Source organism: Oncorhynchus masou, chromosome 5, assembly GCF_036934945.1.
Source record: "Oncorhynchus masou masou isolate Uvic2021 chromosome 5, UVic_Omas_1.1, whole genome shotgun sequence".
Taxonomy (NCBI): Eukaryota; Metazoa; Chordata; class Actinopteri; order Salmoniformes; family Salmonidae; genus Oncorhynchus; species Oncorhynchus masou.
In genome coordinates, this window is record NC_088216.1 from 70,921,732 (window position 1) to 70,941,156 (window position 19,425).

Genomic DNA, 19,425 nt, shown 5'->3' on the forward strand with positions numbered 1-19,425 from the left:
GTTAATACATGGATGATGTCAGGATACCATGTCATGTACTATGTGTTAATACATGGATGATGTCTGGATACCATGTCATGTACTATGTGTGAATGCATGGATGATGTCTGGATACCATGTCATGTACTATGTGTTAATACATGGATGATGTCTGGATACCATGTCATGTACTATGTGTGAATGCATGGATGATGTCTGGATTCCATGTCATGTACTATGTGTTAATGCATGGATGATGTCTGGATGCCATGTCATGTACTATGTGTGAATGCATGGATGATGTCTGGATACCATGTCATGTACTATGTGTTAATGCATGGATGATGTCTGGATGCCATGTCATGTACTATGTGTGAATGCATGGATGATGTCTGGATGCCATGTCATGTACTATGTGTTAACGCATGGATGATGTCTGGATACCATGTCATGTACTATGTGTTAATGCATGGATGATGTCTGGATACCATGTCATGTACTATGTGTTAATACATGGATGATGTCTGGATACCATGTCATGTACTATGTGTTAATGCATGGATGATGTCTGGATACCATGTCATGTACTATGTGTTAATACATGGATGATGTCTGGATACCATGTCATGTACTATGTGTTAATACATGGATGATGTCTGGATACCATGTCATGTACTATGTGTTAATACATGGATGATGTCTGGATACCATTTCATGTACTATGTGTTAATACATGGATGATGTTTGGATACCATGTCATGTACTATGTGTTAATACATGGATGATGTCTGGATACCATGTCATGTACTATGTGTGAATGCATGGATGATGTCTGGATACCATGTCATGTACTATGTGTTAATGCATGGATGATGTCTGGATACCATGTCATGTACTATGTGTTAATACATGGATGATGTCTGGATCCCATGTCATGTACTATGTGTGAATGCATGGATGATGATACCATGTCATGTACTATGTGTTAATACATGGATGATGTCTGGATACCATGTCATGTACTATGTGTTAATACATGGATGATGTCTGGATACCATGTCATGTACTATGTGTTAATACATGGATGATGTCTGGATACCATGTTATGTACTATGTGTTAATACATGGATGATGTCTGGATACCATGTTATGTACTATGTGTGAATGCATGGATGATGTCTGGATACCATGTCATGTACTATGTGTGAATGCATGGATGATGTCTGGATACCATGTCATGTATTATGTGTTAATACATGGATGATGTCTGGATGCCATGTCATGTACTATGTGTGAATGCATGGATGATGTCTGGATACCATTTCATGTACTATGTGTTAATACATGGATGATGTTTGGATACCATGTCATGTACTATGTGTTAATACATGGATGATGTCTGGATACCATGTCATGTACTATTTGTGAATGCATGGATGATGTCTGAATACCATGTCATGTACTATGTGTTAATGCATGGATGATGTCTGGATACCATGTCATGTACTATGTGTTAATACATGGATGATGTCTGGATCCCATGTCATGTACTATGTGTGAATGCATGGATGATGTCTGGATACCATGTCATGTACTATGTGTTAATACATGGATGATGTCTGGATACCATGTCATGTACTATGTGTTAATACATGGATGATGTCTGGATACCATGTCATGTACTATGTGTTAATACATGGATGATGTCTGGATACCATGTTATGTACTATGTGTTAATACATGGATGATGATACCATGTTATGTACTATGTGTGAATGCATGGATGATGTCTGGATACCATGTCATGTACTATGTGTGAATGCATGGATGATGATACCATGTCATGTATTATGTGTTAATACATGGATGATGTCATGTACTATGTGTGAATGCATGGATGATGTCTGGATACCATGTCATGTACTATGTGTTAATACATGGATGATGTCTGGATACCATGTCATGTACTATGTGTTAATACATGGATGATGTCTGGATACCATGTCATGTACTATGTGTTAATACATGGATGATGTCTGGATACCATGTCATGTACTATGTGTTAATACATGGATGATGTCTGGATGCCATGTCATGTACTATGTGTGAATGCATGGATGATGTCTGGATACCATGTCATGTACTATGTGTGAATGCATGGATGATGTCTGGATACCATGTCATGTACTATGTGTTAATACATGGATGATGTCTGGATACCATGTCATGTACTATGTGTTAATACATGGATGATGTCTGGATACCATGTCATGTACTATGTGTTAATACATGGATGATGTCTGGATACCATGTCATGTACTATGTGTGAATTCATGGATGATGTCTGGATACCATGTCATGTACTATGTGTTAATACATGGATGATGTCTGGATGCCATGTCATGTACTATGTGTGAATTCATGGATGATGTCTGGATACCATGTCATGTACTATGTGTTAATACATGGATGATGTCTGGATGCCATGTCATGTACTATGTGTGAATGCATGGATGATGTCTGGATACCATGTCATGTACTATGTGTTAATACATGGATGATGTCTGGATGCCATGTCATGTACTATGTGTTAATACATGGATGATGTCTGGATACCATGTCATGTACTATGTGTGAATGCATGGATGATGTCTGGATACCATGTCATGTACTATGTGTTACAGTTTTTACAATCGCTAGGATCCATTTCTCAATACTTAGGTCACTTTTTCAAAACTCTCCACACAGTGAGAACAACTCTATGTGGGCTAAACTGTGGATCATTTTTCATTGCTTTAGCACAAAATGCATTCAATGACTACATCTTTAAAATTTCATGAATTATTTTCTCACTCAGACACAACCACCACCAAAACTCTATGTACCTACAGGCAAATTTGCACATATTTACATATTCTTTTCAAACTGTTAATATTAAGTTCAAAACCTAACATAACACAAAATTGAATAAGACAGCAATTTGCTACATTTCTACAGTAATACCGTAATTAAATATATTCCAAATCTAAAAAATGAAATACTATCATAACAATTAGACCATCCACAGCTGATTCCCATTGTAGCTGAACACTTACCCAGGTGTTAGTCTTTCAATTTCGTTACCATCTATACAAAAGAGGACATTTTAGGAATAATGCTTTACTGTAATGTAAACATGGACCCAGCCAGAGAAAGAGAAGTGGCTGACAGAGGAAGAAGAGTGGCTGGGAGAGGGAGAAGAGTATGTATGTGTGGTGGAAGAAGACTGAGAGGAAGATCAAGAGCTGTCTCAGATGAGATTAAGGCCACTATAATTGATTATGTATTAAATTATGGTCTATCAATGAGAGAGGCTGGTCTGAGAGTGCAGCCAAATCTGCAACGCTCAACAGTGGCATCTATTGTGAGAAATTTCCAGCAAAACAACAAGTAAGATGTACATTCTGCAAGGGCATCTGACAGAACTGCACATTTCAGAAGTAAATTGAGCAAAGCCTCCAAACCCACTTGTGTGTAATTGTTTTTCTATTTCTGCTTAGGACCCAACGGTTACCCCCCACAGGTGGGAGAGGTAAAATGTTCACTGCTACGCAGGAAACTGCAATCGTTGACATGGTCATCAGAAACAATGAAATAAACCTCACAGAGATTCGGGAAACAGAGTGTTGGCAGACAACATTAAATTTGGAAATATTCACAATGTAAACGTAACAACTATTTCTAGAGTCCTGAAACAACAAGTCAGGATGAAGCAGTTGTACACTGTCCCCTTTGAGAGGAACTCAAGCAACTTAGAAACCAATATGTCTAGGTAAGATGACTATAAAATACAGAACTGGTTTTGAACTAAACCAAACAGGGCAGAGGCACACAATGGCATGTTTTTATGTATAATGTAAACTACCGTAATAAAGACTAACTCTTCTGTTGCCAAGTGGATTTATTTTAGAGAGTCCTTGAGATTGAAGCCAGGCAAACACCCCACATATTCAACTTTGCGGATGGGGCTGGTTTCATCTTGGCCAAAATACGGCGGCAAGGAAGGAATGTGATTTGGAAAAGAGCCACAGTGGATGTCCCGGGCCAGAGTGGGGCCAACATCACAATGTGTGCAGCAATATCCTCTGATGGATTGCTGTTACACAAACCATGCAACACCGAGCCATACAACACCGAACGTCTCATTTCATTCCTGGATGACCTCTATGGAAGGGTTGTGCCAGGTGAGGAAAGGGTTGCAGTCAGGTGAAATTGGCCAACGTTTGTAATTGTATGGGACAATGTGGCATTGCACCACTCCCGTGCAGTCACAGAGTGTTTTACAGCACATCCCAGGATGGTGTCACTTTTCCTCCCACCTTACTCTCCTCTCCTCAACCCCATAGAATCATTATTTTCCTCATGGAGGTGGAAGGTTTATGACCACCATCCACATGATCAAATGTCCCTCCTGGATGCAATGAATGCTGGATGCCTGGACATATCTGCAGAAGATTGCCAGGGATGGACCTGGCAAGCCAAATTATTCTTTCCTATGTGTATTGCACAAGATGACATAAGATGTGATGTGCCAAATGCAGAAGACAGGGTTGACGGGCATTGCTACTGTATCTGTATCGGTAGATGGTGTACACACAAATTATTGTATTTTGGAATCAGTCAATGCCAAAAAATGACATAAAACATATTGAAGCATATTGCATCATCTGATTCATTCCTATAATATATACTGCAGTGAATTCTAAACTGTAGAGAGGTGTCATTCTTGTTTTGTAAAGAAATTTGACAAAAGAAAACATTGTGTAATGCTACCTGTTGTTAATGTTTTTTAGGTCATTGTTTCATGAGTGACAAAGTGTGCTTGTTGGGTGACAAACATTGCTAGGGTTATGGAATAATGAGTTGATTTGAGACATATATGAAATATTTTGGTAGTTTTAGTGCATTTTTGATGTGAAATTAACTGCTGTGCCATGTTGAAAGTTGGTTAGGAGAAATGTGTGAAAAGTGACCTAAGTATTGAGAAATGGGTCCTAGCGATTGCAAAAAAAAACCTGTAATGCATGGATGTGTAAGTGGAGAATAGATTATGAATAGCAATCGCTACAACTATATAGTATTATTGTGAAAAGGGGGATTCCAGTTATATACAGTATTCACCATCCCAATCTCTACCCCTCCCCCAACACACACCAATCATCCTCCTAACATACTCTCTCCCCTCTAACATAGAGGCATGTCATTGCAGAATTTGCATCTGAATACCAACTTTTGTTGGTAAATTCAAGGGTCCTTGGAGAGCTGGCACATTCTGTCCAATGGGAACAAAGTCACACACTCTCAAAGCCTTGTCAGGCTCAAATATAACCAAAGGAATCTAGTTGATAGTGTTGCCAACCACCTGCATTCATTTATTTAAAAATATATATATATTTCACCTTTATTTAACCAGGTAGGCTAGTTGAGAACAAGTTCTCATTTACAACTTCAACCTGGCCAAGACAAAGCAAAGCAGTGCGACACAAACAACAACACAAATAGAATAAACAAACATACAGTCAATAATACAATAGAAAAGTCTATATACAGTGTGTGCAAATGAGGTAGGATATGGGAGGTAAGGCAATAAATAGGCCATAGTGGCGAAATAATTACAATATAGCAATTACACACTGTAGTGATAGATGTGCAGAAGATGAATGCGCAAGTAGAGATACTGGGGTGCAAAGGAGCAAAATAAATCAACAAAATAAATAACAGTATGGGGATGAGGTAGTTGGATGGGCTGAAATATGTGTTTCACATTCTTACTGTGTGGTGTTTAATTCGTTTTGTGAGATGTGGATGAGTGTAGAAATTGAGTGTCACGAATGTGAAATGGATAGAGAATTGTTCTGTTTAATTTGACTCTCTCTCTCTCTCTCTCTCTCAATTAAATTCTCTCTCTCAATTTAGTTCAATTCAAAGGGATTTATTGGCATGGAAAACATATGTTTACATTGCCAAATCACGTGAAATAGATAATAAACAGAAGTAAAATAAATAATCAAAATGAACAGTAAACATTACACTCACAAAAGTTTCAGAGGAATAGAGACATTTCAAATGTCATATTATGGCTATGTACAGTGTTATAACAATGCACTGTTCTGGCCAGAGGGGGAGAGACTCGTCGAACAGACAGAACATCAGAATCTGGAGAAGATTATCTCTCTTTCTTTCCCTTTCTCTCTTTCCCTCTCTCTCCGTCTCTTTCCCCCTCTCTCCGTCTCTTTCCCTCTCTCTCCGTTTCTTTCCCTCTCTCTCCGTCTCTTTCCCTCTCTCTCCGTCTCTTTCCCTCTCTCTCCGTCTCTTTCACACTCTCTCCGTCTCTTTCCCTCTCTCTCCGTCTCTTTCCCTCTCTCTCCGTCTCTTTCCCTCTCTCTCCATCTCTTTCACGCTCTCTCCATCTCTTTCCATCTCCGTCTCTTTCCCTCTCTCTCCGTCTCTTTCCCTCTCTCTCCGTCTCTTTCCCTCTCTCTCCGTCTCTTTCCCTCTCTCTCTGTCTCTTTCCCTCTCTCTCCGTCTCTTTCCCTCTCTCTCCGTCTCTTTCCCTCTCTCTCCGTCTCTTTCCCTCTCTCTCCGTCTCTTTCCCTCTCTCTCCCTCTCCCTTTCCCAGTTGGAACATTGGTTGAGCCAGACTCAGTCTGGTTTATGCTTCTGGGCTCTTCCATATTTCATTGGCATTATGAGTCAGGGAGCTGATTAAAATATGAGAAATGTACAGATGGAATCATTCATCCTTCTTTAATATGTAATACCAGTTTGGTTCTCTGCATTTTCTCATATTCTCATTTTTTTCGCCCACTCTTCCTGGGGCATTGCTTGCATGCATGAGATGGTGCTCATTGAACAACCAAACATATTTTATTCATGAGAAAACTGCATTAACTCCACTGCTAAATATTTTGGAGATTTATATTATGTATTGATGTTTTTGTTCTACTTGCTAAAATGTGTCTGTCTCTCTCTCCTCTGAGGAAAGCGTTTGGCCCCTACACTCACCTCTGTTTTACCACAACAGCTTATAGTGTGGCACAGCTCTGTTGTCATGACATTTATAATTCATTTGTATCCATGGAAGATACAGCCATCATTAACATTTAATCCAATGGTGAAGTAGAGCATTCAACATTCAAATTTCCAATGGTCACTTTACATGAGGAGGATTTCAGTGTGTAACAGTTTCCTGTGCAGCACTTTTAACCAAGATACAGACCGCATTGATATACCTTTGGATAATGGTTATTGATCGTCAATCAGGTTTACAAAAATATGCTGTATTCGCTCTCTTTCCCTCTTTGTCTCTCTTACTCTTCTCTCTCTCTCCTCTCTCTCTCTTTCTCCTCTCTCTCTCACTGTTCTACTCAGATTCACATTTACTCATGTTGTGGTTTGTGCTTCTGTTTACAGTTTTTCTCAATTGCTAAAACACAATTTCTGAAACCTTGCTCCATTTCCTGAGAACATTCAACACAAAACATCATCTTCAAGCACTATTTACATAACCTCTGACTCCTCTTGCAAAATGAAACATTCACCTCAAAGCAGTTATACCTGTGTTCAAAATCAAACACTGCTCTCAAATCATAAACAAAGTGATCCAAATGCTATAGACTCTCAAGCAGTCAGTAAACAATACACTGAAAATTTTAAAACACATTGTTCAAAACATACAATTCTCAGGGAGAAGTACATTTTTAATCTAAAAAATTATTCATATTTTTCCGTCATTATCTTTTGATGAACGAAAACATGTTTTATCATAGCAGCTCAAAATTGATCAGAAATTACTACTCTGCTTTGCTCTTTGCAATTTTGTTTTTTGCTCTTCCTCCTCCTTGTACCCCTATTTTTACAGTACTGTTGTAACGGTTTTCTTGTGGTGAAGGAGAGTCGGACCAAAATGCGGCGTGGCTATTGAGATTCATGTGTAATGAAAACAACTAAACACTACAAAAACGTAACACAAAAACCAAACCAGCCTATACTGGTGCAAAGTATCAAAGTATCACAGAGACAGGAACCAGGACAATCACCCACAAAACCCAACACCAAAAACAGGCTACCTAAATATGGTTCCCAATCAGAGACAATGACTCACACCTGCCTCTGATTGAGAACCATATCAGGCCAAACATAAACTAGACATGAAACATAGAATGCCCACTCATATCACACCCTGACCAAACAAAACATAGAAACATACAAAGCAAACTATGGTCAGGGTGTGACAACTGTACCCTGCATCTCACAAACGTGTCTTTTGTCTCTGTGATACTGTAATTCTTGTTTGTTGTTGATATGAACCTGCAACCAGTCAAAATCTATTGAGCCGTCAGTACTGTTAATAAATGGAAAGCACAATGTTCAGGGCCATACAATTCATCAATTGTACAGTATACAGCATACAATGCACTGTACTACAGTATCCATTCTCAGACTTTCTCCTTCCCACCTTCAACAACCTGTTTGCTCTCTGAACTGGCTTATATTGGTTGAGTCGCATCATTTCAAACAGGTTAAATAATTTTTGAGTGGTTGTGTTCAATCAATTACATTGTGTTCTCTATTTGTATTTGATTGTTGCCACTTGTGTTTACCAGTATGGATGACATGTGCATTAGAGTGCAGAATGTGTTTTGAGAATGAGAATGTGTTTAGAGTTTTGCTGAAAAGTCTAAGTGAGATGTGCAAATTGTGTTTTACCATGTGAAATGGTTTAAGGTATTGACAACAGACTGCATAATTAGCTAAATGAGTCCAGGCAACTGAGAACTTTGTTCAGCCAATGGGTTTTAGTGTTTTAGCAATTGAGAAAAACTGTAAATAGAAAACTTCTGCTATGATTCTGTCTCATTCAGCAGTATCAGCACTGTGGTAGGGCCTTTCATTTAGTGGAAAATAACTGATCTGAGCAATATTCTGCCTTCAACATTCTGCCTTTTGTATCAGCATGGTTTAAATTTAAATAATCAGTATTTACACAAAAGCACTGTGTGAATATTCCTATGTATGTATTATGAAAAACCTACCATTACTCAACTCACTGCATTTACACTAAAGGGAATGTTTATGTTGACACGCATTCAGTAGAAATCATACTGTATGGCTCTTGTTTATTTAGGAGTTGTTATTTCTGCTGGTTTTTGTGTAGCAGTGCTAACTGTTTTGAGTAATTGCCCATATACGTACCAGTCCAAAGTTTGGACACACCTACTCATTAAAGGGTTTTTCTTTATTTTTACTATTTTCTAAATTGCAGAATAATAGTGAAGACATCAAAACTACTTTGCACACTATTGACATCCTCTCAACTAGCTTCATGAGGTAGTCACCTGGAATGCATTTCAATGAACAGGTGTGCTTGTGAAAAGTTCATTTGTGGAATTTCTTCCCTTCTTAATGCGTTTGAGCCAATCAGTTGTGTTGTGACATGGTAGGGGTGGTATACAGTAGCTCCCGAGTGGCTCAGCGGACTAAGGCACTGCATCTCAGTGTTTGAGGCGTCACTACAGACATCCTGGTTTGAATCCAGGCTGTATCACAACTGGACGATAGGTGGGAGTCCCATAGGATGGCGCACAATTGGCCCAGCATCATCTGTGTTTGGCCGGTGTAGGCTGTCATTGTAAATAATAATTAGTTATGAATTGACTTGCCTAGTTAAATAAAGGTTAAATACAGAACATAGCCCTATTTGGTAAAAGACTAAGTCCATATTATGGGAAGAACAGCTCAAATAAGATAAGAGAAACTACAGTCCATCATTACTTTAAGACATGAAGGTCAGCCAATGAGGAAAAGGTCAAGAACTTTGAAAGTTTCTTCAAGTGCAGTCGCAAAAACCATCAAGCACTATGATGAAACTTGCTCTCATAAGGTCCGTCACAGGAAAGGAAGACCCAGAGTTACCTCTGTTGCAGAGGATAAGTTCATTAGAGTTAGCAGCCTCAGAAATTGCAGCCCAAAAAATGCTTCACAGGGTTCAAGTAACAGACACATCTCAACATCAACTGTTCAGAAGAGACTATGTAAATCAGGCCTTCAAAGTCAAATTGCTGCAAAGAACCACCACTAAAGGACACCAATAAGAAGATGATACTTGTCTGGGCCAAGAAACATGAGCAATTATTTATTTATTTATTTATCCAACCTTGGACAGAGGCAACCTCTATGTCCCCACATAGACCATATTTATAATTGTTTCTTGTACATCTGTAAACAAGCGTCCTCATCCTCCATGATGTCTTTGCCTTTCCACTCTGGACAGAATTCAAACACAGTATGTGTTCAGCATAGGAATTGTAAACAATGTACAAAACAATGTAATACAGCATGATAACCAACCTCTTTCAGTCAATGCAGTGCAGTAAATGGATGGCTTAGAGTTACAAATGTTTATGCAATACTATGCAGTCGTACGTATTTTACAGTACATTACTGTAATGCTAAAATAGTCATTAGATAGTTGCATACCTGTTCTCATTTCTGAAGGTTTGAATTATGGACGCCACCGTAAATTGACTTAGGCTGGGTTGGACTCTCAGTCCAGCCTCTCTCATGGTCAAACCGTGGTTGATCACATGATCAACAAGTTTTGCCCTAATCTCATCAAGAGATGGCTCTCCTTCCTTCTCTTCTTTGCCCTCGTCCTCTTCCTCTCCCTCCTACTCCTCTTGCTCTCTGTCCATTGTTGGCATCCATTGTTCAAAACAGGTCATCTGACCTTTGACCTATTTATAGGCCTATACTACAGTAAAGCAGTGATTGGTTAGTGATCAGTTAAGCTATTAGTGTTTGCACATGTGAGGAGTGTGTGTGTGACCTGGTGAATAAGTGTAGCATTTTGGTTGTGTTTGGAAAAGGAAAGCAAGTCACTTCCTGTTAGATTTTTGTGTTTTAGGTAGAGAATTGTGTGTAGTGTTTTGAAAAAAGTGTTTCATGCAATTGGCAACTGAGTCAAAGGCTGAGAAAAAGCTTATGGTTTTGGATATTTGGTGTGCAGTTTTGCACTTTGAGTGAGAGGTTTAAAAAATCGTGGACATGAAAAGATTTTGTGTGTAAGCAGTTGGACAAAAATTGTAATGCTGTTGCTGCAGTATTTCATACAGCACAAACACTCACAATGGAAAGGATTGAACCATCTATTCCTTTATATATTGACAAAGTCCTGGCTGGCAGCAGTGTTGGCCAGGCATTTCTGGTGTTTGGCGACAGAGCTGTTTAATGAAGTTTTTGTATAGTGTTCCTTGTTGTTGTTTTAGTTTTCACCACATGCCAGCGATGCGAGGAAAAGGGAGGGATGGAGAGGGGTACGGGAGGGTAAAAAGAGGAAGAGAGAAGCAGAGGAGAATGTAAAACAGCAGAGCCCCCCCAGGTCAGAACCTCATCCATTCTCCAGAGAGAGAACAAAGCCCTGAGAAAGAGAGGCAGAAAGAGAGGAGCAGGAATTAAAGCAGACAGCCCAGCTGTGTGTGTGTGTGTGTGTGTGTGTGTGTGTGTGTGTGTGTGTGTGTGTGTGTGTGTGTGTGTGTGTGTGTGTGTGTGTGTGTGTGTGTGTGTGTGTGTGTGTGTGTGTGTGTGTGTGTGTGTGTGTGTGTGTGTGTGTGTGCGTGCATGTGCGCGCGTGTGTGTGCGTGCTTGGGTGTAGTTATGCATGGGTGCAAATTATGTGTGTGGGTCCATACTTGCATGCTAAGAGGGTGTGGTAAATGCGCATAATATGTGTGTGTGAGAGCTTGAGTGTTAGTATGGACATTTACATTTACATTTAAGTCATTTGGCAGACGCTCTTATCCAGAGCGACTTACAAATTGGAGAGGGGATAAGTGTGTTATGGAATCAGGAGGTACACCGCCTGAAGGACCTGCTTGGATACTGGTACATTTTGGCACATAGAGGTCTGTGCTCCATGAGGATATCCCTGGGCTTCAACATTATGATGATGCAGGGGGATGGCAGAAACAAGTAGCCACCCCTCCTCTGGAATAGTAACATAACCAACTGACTTAGTTATTTTAGTACTTTCTTGAGATTGATGGAAGTGGTGAAATAGTGTTATTAATAGCCCACATTCTAAACCTTTGATTGATTTGAATTGTAAGTTATTTCGTTTTAATGTGAAGTGTGTGTCCCCGTGATGCATGCGTGTGTGTGTATGTGTGCGACCGTTCATGTGTGTTAGTGAGTGCATGCATGCATGCGTGTCTGTGCTCTATTGTCCCCCTATTCAAAAGCATCCCAGTGAGGTTGATATTGTTGAGTGTGTTGCCATGCAGCAGAGGGAGGCTGAGGTTGTGTGTTGTTTTGTGTTCATACAGGTTCCATGCTGGGGGACATGCTCTCCCTGTAGACCCAAACAACACTGAGCAAACACAGGCCATTATAATAGACGGAAACATGTCAACGCGCTCAGTCAGTTGGTTAATTGTTTTTGTGAAGAGGCCTTGTGATGCTCTTTTACATTTGACCAGTGAGCCTGGACTCATAGACAGTGTTATGGCATTGCAGCAATGTCATAGTAAATGCTAATACTCAAAGCTGTGAGAAGGAACACCACAACACCTTTCTATTCAGCAAGGTCTTTGCTTCAAACTGTGAATTGAAAACAAGGTCATGTCAGTCTGTTAGGAACAATTTCAGCAAGGACATTTCACTTCTTTTAAATGTATTTGTGAACATTATTTCACATTTTGTTGTGTTACATCCTGAATTCAACAAATTCACCTGTCTGCACACAATACGACAAAGGGAAAACATGTTTGCATCCGATATCCTTTGATCATCCTTGAGATGTCACTATATGATTGGAGTCCACCTGTGGCCAAATCAATTGTTTGGACATGATTTATAAAGAAACACACCTGTCTATATAAGGTCCCACAGCTAACTGTGCTTGTCAGAGCTGAAACTATACCATGAAGTCCAAGGAACTCTCTGTAGATATCTGAGATATAATTGTGATTAGGCATATTATCTGGGGAAGGGTAGAAAACCATTTCTGGCGTTGAAAGTTTCCAAGAGCACAGTGGTCTCCATCATGGAACCACCTCAGACTCTGCCTAGAGCTGTTCGTCCGACCAAGCTGAGCAACCAGACAAGAAGGGCCTTGGTCAGGGAGGTGAATAACCCAATGATCACTCTGACAGAACTACAGAGTTCCTTGGCTGAGATGGGAGAACCTGCCAGAAGGACAACAGTCTCTGTAACACCTCACCAATCTGGTCTTTATGGGAGAGTGGCCAGAAGGAAGCCAGTCCTGAGAAAAGGGCACATGGCAGTTTAACAGTACTGCTTTCGTCCCTCTCCTCTCCCCAACCTAGGGGTCAATGTAAATTGTCCGGTGACAATTTAATGGCTAATGGCTTGGGGGAAGAAGCTGTTGAGGAGCCTTTTGGTCCTAGACTTGGCGCTCCGGTACCGCTTGCTGTGCGGTAGCAGAGAAAACAGTCTATAACTTGGGTAACTGGAGTCTCTGACAATTGTATGGGCTTTCCTCTGACACTGCCTATTATATAGGTCCTGGATGGCAGGAAGCTTGGCCCCAGTGATATACTGGGCCGCTCGGATTAACCTCTGTAGCGCCTCACAGTCAGATGCCGAGCAGTTGCCATAATAGGCAGTGATGCAACTAGTCAGGATGCTCTCGATGGTGCAGCTGTAGAACCTTTTGAGGATCTGGGGGCCCATGCAAAATCTTTTTCCCTCTCCTGAGGGGGGAAAGGTTTTGTCGTGCCCTCTTCACAACTGTCTTGGTATGTTTGGACCATGATAGTTCGTTGGTAATGTAGACACCAAGGAACTTGACCCTCTCGACCCGCTCCACTACAGCCCCAGTCGATGTTAATGGGGGCGTGTTCATGTAGTCCACGATCAGCTCCTTTGTCTTGCTCACATTGAGGGAGAGGTTGTTGTCCTGGCACCCCACTGCCAGTTCTCTGACTTCCTCCATATAGGCCGTCTCATTGTTGTCAGTGATCAGGCATACCCCTGTTTTGTCGTCAGCAAACTTAATGATGGTGTTGGAGTCGTGTTTGGCTATGAAGTCGTGGGTGAACATGGAATACAGGAGGGGACTAAATAAACACACCTGAGGGGCCCCAGTGTTAAGGATCAGCGTGGCAGACGTGTTGTTGCCTACTCTTACCACCTGGGGGCAGCCCGTCAGGAAGTCCAGGATCCAGTTGCAGAGGGAGGTGTTTAATCCCAGAGTCCTTAGTTTATTGATGAGCTTCGTGGGCACTATGGTGTTGAAAGCTGAGCTGTAGTCGATGAACAGCATTCTCACATAGGTGTTCCTTTTGTCCAGGTGAGAAAGGGCGGTGTGGAATGTGATTGAGATTGTGTCATCTGTGGATCTGTGGCCTTTTAAAGCACTTCATGGCTACTTACATTTGATTTTATTTCACCTTTATTTAACCAGGTAGGCAAGTTGAGAACAAGTTCTCATTTTACAATTGCGACCTGGCCATGGCTACTCACATGAGTGCCACGGGGCGGTCATCATTTAGGAAGGTTACCTTCGCTTCCTTGGGCACAGGGACTACTGCTTGAAACAAGTAGGTATTACAGACTCGGTCAGGGAGAGGTTGAAAATATCAGTGGAGACACTTGACAGTTGGTCCGCGCATGCTTTGAGTCTACGTCCTGGTAATCCATCTGGCCCAGCGGCTTTGTGAATGTTGGCCTGTTTGAAGGTTTTGTTCACATCGGCTACCGAGAACGTTATCACACAGTCATCCAGAACAGCTGGTGCTCTCATGCATACTTCAGTTTTGCTTGCCTCGAAGCGAACATAAAATACATTTTGCTCATCTGGTAGGCTTGCGGCACTGGGCAGCTCGCGTCTGTGTTTCCCTTTGTAGTCCGTAATAGTTTTCAAGCCCTGCCATATCCAACGAGTGTCAGAGCCGGTGTAGTAGGATTCAATCTTAATTTTGTATTGAGGCTTTTCTTGTTTGATGGTTCGTCTGAAGGCATAGCGGCATTTCTTACAAGAGTCCGGATTAGTCTCCCATTCCTTGAAAGCGGCAGCTCTAGCCTTTAGTTCGATGAGGATGTTGCCTGTAATCCATGGCTTCTGGTTGGGATATGTACGTACAGTCACTGTGGGGACAATGTCATCGATGCACTTATTGATGAAGCCGAGTCACTGGTACTTCCTGCTTTAGTTTTTGAAATGTAAGCAGGAATCAGGAGGATAGAATTATGGTCAGATTTGCCAAATGGAGGGCAGGGGAGAGCTTTGTATGCATCTCTGTGTGTGGAGTAAAGGTGGTCTAGGATTTTTTCCCCCTGGTTGCACATGTGACATGCTGGTAAAAATGTTGTAAAACTGATTTAAGTTTGCCTGCATTAAAGTCCACGGCCACTAGGAGCGCCGCTTCTGGGTGAGCATTTTCTTGTTTGCTTATGGACTTATAGAGTTGGTTGAGAGCGATCTTAGTGCCGGCTTCACTTTGTGGTGGTAAATAGATAGTTACGAATAATACAGATGAGAAAGAAGTCTCTTGGTAGATAGTGTTGTCGACAGTTTATCATAAGGTACTCTACCTCAGGCGAGCAATACCTCGAGCAATACTTCTTTAATACTAGACAGCTAGACACCAGCTGTTATTGACAAAAAAGACACACACCACCCCTCGTCTTACCAGAGGTAGCGTCTCTGTTCTGCAGGTGCATGCATGGAAAATCCCGCCAGCTCTATATTGTCCATTTCTTTATTCAGCCACGTCTCGGTGAAACATAAGATGTTACAGATTTTATTGTCCCGTTGGTAGGATAATCTTAATAGTAGGTCATCAATTTTATTTTCTAATGATTGCACGTTAGGAAGGGAAATGGAAGGCATTGAGAGTTTATTCGCTCGCCTCCGAATTCTCAGAAGGATCCCCGATCTGCGTCCCCTTTTCCGGTGTCTTTTCTTCACGCAAAATGCGTGGATCTGGGCCTGTTCCAGTGAAAGCAGGATATCCTTCTTGTCGGACTCGTTAAAGGAAAAAGTTTCTTTCTGTCCGCGGTGAGTAATCATTTTTCTGTTGTCCAGAAGTTATTTTTGGTCATAAGAGACGGAAGCAGAAACATTATGTACACATTAAGTAAAAAAATAAGTTACACAAAATGCAAAAAAAAATTAAAAAAAATTGCACAATTACCTAGATGACCCACCCTAGTCACACCCCGATTGGTTGGGAGAATGCAAAACGTCAGCCATGTTCTTTGGCGCCATCTTTTACTTGTCCTGAAGCCACTCCTACGTTGTCTTGGCAGTGTGTGCAGGGTCGCTGTCCTGTTGGAAATTGAACCTTTACTCCAGTCTGAGGTCCTGAGCGCTTTGGAGCAGGTTTTCATCAATTATCTTCCATCATCTTTGCCTCGATCCTGACTAGTCTCCCAGTCCCTGCCGCTCAAAGACATCCCCACAGCATGATGCTGCCACCACCATGCATCCCCGTAGGGATGGTGCCAGGTTTCCTCCAGACGTGACATTCAGGCCAAAGAGTTCAATCTTGGTTTCATCAGACCAGAGAATCTTATTTCTCATGGTCTGAGAGTCCTTTTGGCAAACTGCGGGCTGTCATGTGCCTTTTACTGAGGAGTGGCTTCCGCCTGGCCACTCTACCATAATGGCCTAATTAGTGGAGTGCTGCAGAGATGGCTGTACTTCTAAAAGGTTCTCCTATCTACACAGAGGAACTCTGGAGCTCTCGCAGAGTGACCATCGGGTTCTTGGTCACCTCCCTGACCAAGGCCCTTCTCCCCCAATTGCTCAGTTTTGCCAAGTGGCCAGCTCTAGGAAGAGTCTTGGTGGTTCCAAATTTCCTCCGTTTAAGAATGATGGAGGCCACTGGGTTCTTGAGGACCTTCAATGTTGCAGAAATGTTTTGTACCCTTCCCCAGATCTGTGCCTTGACACAATCCTGTCTCTGAATTCTACAGACAATTCCTTTGACCTCGTGGCTTGGTTTTTGCTGTGACATGTCAACTGTGGGCCCTTATATAGACAAGTGTGTGCCTTTCCAAATCATGTCCAGTCGAATTTGCCACAGGAGGACTCCAATCAAGTTTTAGAAACATCTCAAGGATGACCACTGGAAACAGGATGCACCTGAGCTCAACTTCGAGTCTCCCAGCAAAAGGTCTGAATACTTATGTAAATATGGTATTTCAGTTTTTTACTTGTAATACATTTTAGAATAAGGCTGTAATGTAAAAAAAATGTGGAGAAAGTCAAGGGGTCTGAATACTTCCCAAATGCACTGTATCTCTCCACAAAACCCTCAACCCTTATGGAGTAGGGGAAACAACTAGTTCAAGTTTTCAGAGTGATTGATGCCACCGATTGAAATGTCACTAGCGCGCACACCTCTAACAAGCTAGCCATTTCCCACCCGTTACAACAGCACGCCTGGAGTTTGCAAAAAGGCATGTAAAATACTCTGAGAGCAGAAGGTAAAAGATTCTTTGGTCTTATTATTTTAGGCCTGAATGCAAAGCGCTATGTCTGGAGAAAACCAGACACAGCTCTTCACACATCTAACACTATCCCTACCATGAAGCACGGAGGTGACAACATCATGCTATGGGGATGCTTTACAATGGCAGGGATTTGGAGACTGGTAAGGATAGAGGGAACAACGAATGGAGCCAAATACAGGCAATCCTTGATGAGAACCTGTTTCAGAGTGAGAATGATCTTAGACTGGGGGCGAAGATTTGCGTTCCAACAGGACAATGACCTCAAGCACACAGAAATAGCAACATTGTGTCAGGATTTGGCCAGGGTTGTTCCGGGTTTTGGTCAGTAGATGCCCCCATTGTGCTTTTTGTCCTTATGTTTTTCCCTTGATCCCCATTATTATTTGCACCTGTGCCTCGTTTCCTCTAATTGTATTTAAACCCTTAGTTTCCCTCAGTTCTGTGCTCTGTGTTTGTATGTTAGCACCCTGCCCTAGTGTTCTGTGTACTCTTGTCGATTCCGGGTGACGCTCTTGTGGTATTCTGTTTTTTGTTTTTGTTTATTTTTTGTGAGTTTCTTTTGAGGCCTTTTTGTGCTTTTCCTACCACCTTTTGGATTTGCCATTTTTTGTATTTAAGGATTTTTTCTTAAATACACCGTCTTAAGTACTGCTGTGTCTGCCTCATCTTCTGGGTTCTGCTGACTATTCGTGGCTCAGTTGGTTAAGTGACTGTTTCTCACTCCGGAGACCCAGGTTCGAAACCGGGTCCTGACACATTGGAATGGCTTCAGAACAAGAGTGTGAAAGTCATTGAGTGGCTCAGCTAAGAGCCCAGACTTGAATTCCATAGACAGTCAATGGAAAAACTTGAAGATTGCTGTTCACCACCTCTCCTCATCTAACTTAATAGAGTTTGAGAAAATCTTCAAGGAAGAATGGGAGAAAATCCAGATTTACAAAGCTGAACTACAGACATATCTAGTACGACTCAAAGCTGTAGTCACAGTATTGAGTCAGGGGTGAAAATGAGATATTTCTGTAATTCATTTTCTAAACATGTTTTAATTTTATCATTATGGGGTATTGTGTGTAGATAGGTGAGAGAGAAAAAATCTAATCCATTTTGAATTCAGGCTGTAACACAACAAAATATGGAATATGTAATGGGGTATGAATACTTTCTGAAAGCACTGTATATGTAATTAACAGTTTCCATGACAAACTCTATGGGGGGTTTCATTTGTAATAAGTCAGAGGTGTACTTATGTTATCAAGTCAGCATGAAACAAGTAGAAATTTAGCAAATTACGCATGAAGCTATCATTTAGAGGAAATTGTACTAACGAAGTTAATAAATCAGATAATTAGAAAATACACCACCAAGTCTACGTTGTCTGGAATCAATCTCATGAGCACTTTATTAGTTGACTGTTCAATACACACTTTTACATTTTTTATTCTTATTTTCAATGACGGCCTAGGAACAGTGGGTTAACTGCCTTGTTCAGGGGCAGAATGACATATTCTTTTACCTTGTCAGCTCAGGGATTTAATCTTGCAACCTTTAGGTTACTTGTCCAACGCTCTAACCACTAGACTACCTGCCGCCAAATAATCTCTGTCTCCTCATCCAGTCTTTAAACTCTCTCTTCTCCTTCACCTCTGCCCCGCTACATTCCCCCTGCTCTGTCTGGTTGGTGAGGGAGCGTTGGCCCCGGGCCCCGGGCCCCTGGCTCAGACCCAGGCCCATTAGCTCCAGACTGGCAGCCATGTGTTTATAAGCAGAGATTATTACACTGTGGCAATGACACCGCTCTAATGCACCGCTCTAATGCACCGCTCTAACGAGGGGAGCCCGAACAGGTCATTGTATGGAAGAGCACCCTGTATGTAATGCCTCTGCTTTTGTGTGTGTGAGAGAGAGAGTATAGTGTGTGAGAGTGTG

General features: G+C 41.4%; 1 protein-coding gene across 2 annotated transcripts in view; it reads left to right on the forward strand.

Moving 5' to 3' along the window:
• LOC135540177 (extracellular sulfatase Sulf-2-like) overlaps positions 1-19,425 on the forward strand; it is a 58,743-nt gene that overhangs the window by 17,706 nt on the left and 21,612 nt on the right. The window lies entirely within an intron of this gene.